Genomic DNA, 5,114 nt, shown 5'->3' with positions numbered 1-5,114 from the left:
TCTTTTATGTAATACTCGCGAGTGTTTAGTTTTTTAATGTATATATGTATATATTCGTCAAGTTTCGAATAATTTAAATTCATTATTATAATCAATTTTTCTGACAGATCTCTTCTTTTTTTTTCTTTTTTTTTTTCTTGTTTATTTTTTTTTTTTTTCATATGTATAACTTATGATGTAGCGCTTCAAGAAGATCTGGCTTACTAAGCTCCAAAATCTGGGGGGTTTTTTTCTGGAAAAAATACACTGTTTTGCAAAAGTAAAAACAAAGGCGTTATTTTTCCACTTGATTGCAATTAAAACTGTTGAATCAACTTCATAAAATAACTTAAATGTTTGCACAAATCCTTTTTATAAGGATTATGCGACATACGTGTACACTTTTCTGTCTTCTGGCATTCGTGCCAAATATTCTTGCTTAATCAGGTCTTCTATGCGCTTCTCAATAATAACCGGCGAAAGTAAAACTCGGACTCGTAACTGATCCACAACTTCTGAGACAAGTAAGTTGTGCGCCATCCGTTTACGATCTTTCATTGTACGAACTATTGCAGCTTTAATCTCGTACTTCCTTTCTTCATCGACTTTATTTCTAGTTTCTTTTCTCTCTGGCTCACATTCTCCCTTTGCTTTCACCGTCTGAATTTTCACTCGGTGCAGTTTACTGGTAAAGCTATCGTTAACGCAGAAATAATGAGATGGCTCGATTAATTTCGTTCGGGGATACTTGAGTAAAACTCTTTGCGCTGCTTTACCCATAGCCAACAACTGCAGAGCCCTTATCAAATCCCTCTCAGATATATGTGTTTTATTTTGTATCTCCTGTTAATCATGCGATTGTTAAACAGCATGAGCACGCACATCTGGTACATAGACACCTGGATGATGTGCTTGCACGCGATGCAGGGTATTCCATTTCGTCCGGACGACGCCATTGGGTAGTCAGCAGCAAAGCTGCTGTCATCCCTTTTTGGACTATAAAAGGTGGCATTCAAGTCTGCCAAACCTAACTGGGGCTGCAGTGTTAATTGGTGGCCACTATGTTTTCCAAGGTAAAAACGCTTAAAGGCATCAAGGGCATCGTGAGGTGCGGAAGACATACTGCATTTGGGAGTGGCTGCTTGAGTTAGCCAAAATCCAGTTTTCAGTACTCGTACGCTCAAATCCACACCTCTTAACGTCATATTATAAGCAAGGACGTGTTATTTTAATTCGTCCATGATTGTGTTACTGACAGTTATGTTCTTGAACATTACTTCCAGTTTCGATGTAAATTGGCAACCACAATCAGTCTTTAGTTTTGAAACCATATTTTTCTCGCTATCATCAAAAATGGATTTGTTGAGCAAAAGTCTCTTGGCCAAATGCTGTTTGTAGTCTGCGTCGAGCCCAGTTGTAGCTAACCCCTAAGCCTATTAACGCATGTAATAAAACTGTAACCGTCCGACGTACTCGGCTCCGATGCTAACTACTCATAAACTCATCGAATATTAATTAGACATGTAAGCGATCTAGTGGTATTAATATATTACTACTGTCACCTCACTATTACTTTATTACTATATATGTATGCGCCGTTCATGCTCATAGCTTTAAACCCAAGCAGATGAATGAGCACATCTATTATTAACAATTGTCATTTCGAATAGCGGCATTTTCTCGCGCGACAACTAACCAGCCTACACTTGCTGGCGGTTACATATCTAACACAACTCCACTATACACCGCACTACATCTGTCTTCTCCTGCGAGAGGAAAATATTCCTCTTTCTTTATAACGCTAAGCCAAAAATAGATGTTCCTAGCGTAGTTACTTAGCGCATATATGTATGTACTTATTATAAATAACTTTACAATTACGCTTCTTACAACTTAATGATCAGGCGACTTCTGTACGAGCATGTAAAATCTCTACCTGTATGCGTATCTGATTACATTGTAAAACCGTCCACTACTCATGTATTAGCGAAAGTGATAACTAATATCTAGTGCAAGTGAAACTTTCCAGTGATATTACGATCAAGTGAATAACAAATTACCAAGACTCTCTTAATAAACTGCGCCTAAATAGCACCATGCTATATGTATATTATCTATCTAAAATCGCGTTACACTGGCCGCAAGCTGGGAAGTTTAAATGGTAAATAAAATCAAAGTTAATCTTTCAAAGACATCTTTTTCTTGCAGAAACCGGAATAGTATCATAGATTTATCCAAAATATCTTTGATTTCTTGTTCTGTTATTTATTTAAGACCCTTTTTTAGCTTGTCATCGATGAACAATGAAAGGTATTCAGGACTCTTTGTATTCAAATCTAAAAAGTATTTGAAACCTGAAGCATTCATTTGCTTAAATTGTTTGTCATTGCTAAACGAATATTGTAGAATAAGTTCGAAGCGATCCTTCAAATCCAAAAGATTTTGAACAAACAGAACGGCATTGGTATTGGCATGCTGTTCCTCTTGAACAAGAGCTTAACCCTTTTCCCTTAGGTTTTGTGAAATACAGCCATATACGGTATTCAGATCATCATAAACTTGAGAGAATAATTTATACACGCAGCTCAAGTCTTTGATTTTTTTGTTTTGAAGCATATAAACGTGGCCACTGTTTTCCATTTCAACAATAGTTTTTATGTTCTTTTTTATTAGTTCCTCCTCAACGACCTCGACTATCTGATTTTCTGTTGACTCATCCAAATAATGCTTAGCTCTTTCTGACCCTTCTGTTATTCTGACTTCAACTTGCTTTATGTATACAGATGAACTATTTTCAGCTAAGAATTTTTGTGATTCCATCTTATAAAACTCCACACTCTGCTATAAGAAGGGTCTTTCAAAGTCTTCCTCGTAAACTTGTCGGCTGTTGATGCCCAACAGCATCAATATTTGGCAAGCGTTTTTGATAGCTATGCGATCTACGATTTTACCTCTTCGTTCGCGAGCCATTATTCCTAACAAGGTTTCGCGCAAGTGGCCTCTGATATTGCTATATCTAATAACTTGATCACGAAATATGATTAGTCCCAAATTAAACACATTGTCCACATTATTTTGCAGTACGTAAACTCTATCCATGTACACGAGTATACCTCTAATCATCACCATAGAAGTCTGATGACAATTCCATGCTTGATTTAATGTCTGTAAAAAGTTGTTGTGCTAAAAATCCAGAACATCTTTGCGCGCTTTGTTCAACAAACGCTGTGTAATAACTTCTTTCAGTCCTGTGTAAAGTCTCTCGCCATACTTGTGCAGAACCATTGTCAAGCCATTGCGATACAGCTCTTCAAAGCTGAGACTGGAGTTATTTTTTTTTTTGAATGACTTGAATAGCATTTTGAGTAAAGCTCAGATATTTTCTACGTATCTTTCATCCATATATGTTGGGAAGGCTCTAATACGCATCTTGCTTTCCTTTTTCGGTAGGCTTTGCATCATGACTCTGTTGAGTCAATGATAACTATTTTTTTGCCGTTACAACGACGAAGCGATCCCTGGGCTGCAGTGTGTTCATTAAGAGCTGAAGCAGCTCTTCTTTGGCAACATACACAATACAACTCTGTGAACTGATGTTACAGGAACTCTTGTTTAAGGATCAGAAGGAAGACACCATAGCATCGTTATTCCTTGGATCCTCTGCTGTCGCTCGCTTAAAGGTTTATTCGTGATTTTTATTCGTTGTTTCATATATAAGACTATCTGTGTCGGTATAAAACAGTTTGATTTCTCATAAGATCACAATAAAATTGATACACAAGTGTTTTGGACAGGTCTAAAACACTTAATCCTATATATATATATATATATATATATATATATATATATATATATATATATATATATAATATACATATATATATATTGATTTTTTAATAAAAATATCAGTGCGCATTAATTGTAAAGCAACAAGCTGCTCTTCTTCAATCTATTTGAAACCAGCGTAAGGCAATGGTTAAGTCATGGCCCAATCATACAAATTATTGACATCACAAAACATAAGATATTTTACATCCATATCATCGTGTTTGCCTTCTTCCATGTACGCATTATTTGCTTTAGCATAGCGATTACAACATTGACTGATGCCATCTAGTATGCCGCGCTCAATATACATAAGCACGTCAATATCGTTAACAATTCAAGTTTTACCTTAAATGAATTATCATTATTTATATTATTATTATTATTTTATAATTAATTTTAATTTTAAAAAATATTTTCAAACTTTTGTTTACTTCAACATAGCATCCCAAGTTAAACCAGGTGTTCTATAATAATAAGCCGAGTCTAACTCATATGCTTCGAGACAATTGTTTTAAAAATTTTCGAAAACTTTAGCAAGTAGTAGCACATCAGTCTTCAAGTATGAATCTGAATACTACAGATGAAGTGTTTGAATGTTTAAAGTATTCCAGATACTTTCAACATGCTCATACTTTTCATCAGTAATATGAGCTTCGTATAAGCTACTATAAAAATCTTGTTTTGTTGGTAACTTTTTTCCTCTAGTTTTTCAAACGAGGATATATAATTATACGGAGAAATGCGTTTTTTTTTTTTTTATCAATTTATTTTAATTATATCAAAGTTATTATCATTTGAGAATGTACTTTCGATAATCTTGATTTCATCTAACTATGATAACAGTTTGACGAGAGATGAAGCCATAAATTTAAAGGTATCCATGAATTGTAGATTAATATCAGTTCCTTCAACATATTTTGTAAAGGAAATACACTTTTTTTTTGTCTGTGGTAGAAGTTGAACTCTTCCTGGGAAGTTAATAGTGAGTTCTTTTATAAATAAATGAGAATTATAACCACTTAAGTTATAAAAAACTATCGGTATCACTCGTGAATCATAATAATTGATATTACACTTGCTATGCGTGGGACCTCGAAACCTGCAATAGAAAAATGTTTTTTTTTTTTTTTTTTTTTTTTTTTATGAAATAACAATAATTATGACAGTAAACAAAAATATACGTACTTTCCAGTCAGATCGCAATTACCTCCTACTTTTTTATCAACTAAACTGAAGGGATGGTTACGCATACGACATAGAAAAGCAGGATCATACACGACCTTTTTTGCTGTTGTTAAATCAATCAT

At 34.5% G+C, this 5,114-nt stretch overlaps 1 pseudogene; it reads right to left on the bottom strand.

Moving 5' to 3' along the window:
• Positions 1-284: 284 nt before the first annotated feature.
• LOC106641815 (cullin-3-like) lies at positions 285-3,441 on the bottom strand (annotated as a pseudogene).
• Positions 3,442-5,114: the final 1,673 nt, after the last annotated feature.

The sequence above is a fragment of the Copidosoma floridanum genome, unplaced genomic scaffold (assembly GCF_036245765.1).
Source record: "Copidosoma floridanum isolate Cflo_tuat_1 unplaced genomic scaffold, Cflo_Japanese_pri ptg000020l, whole genome shotgun sequence".
In the NCBI taxonomy this organism is placed as follows: domain Eukaryota; kingdom Metazoa; phylum Arthropoda; class Insecta; order Hymenoptera; family Encyrtidae; genus Copidosoma; species Copidosoma floridanum.
This window is presented reverse-complemented; position numbering and strand designations above follow the sequence as displayed.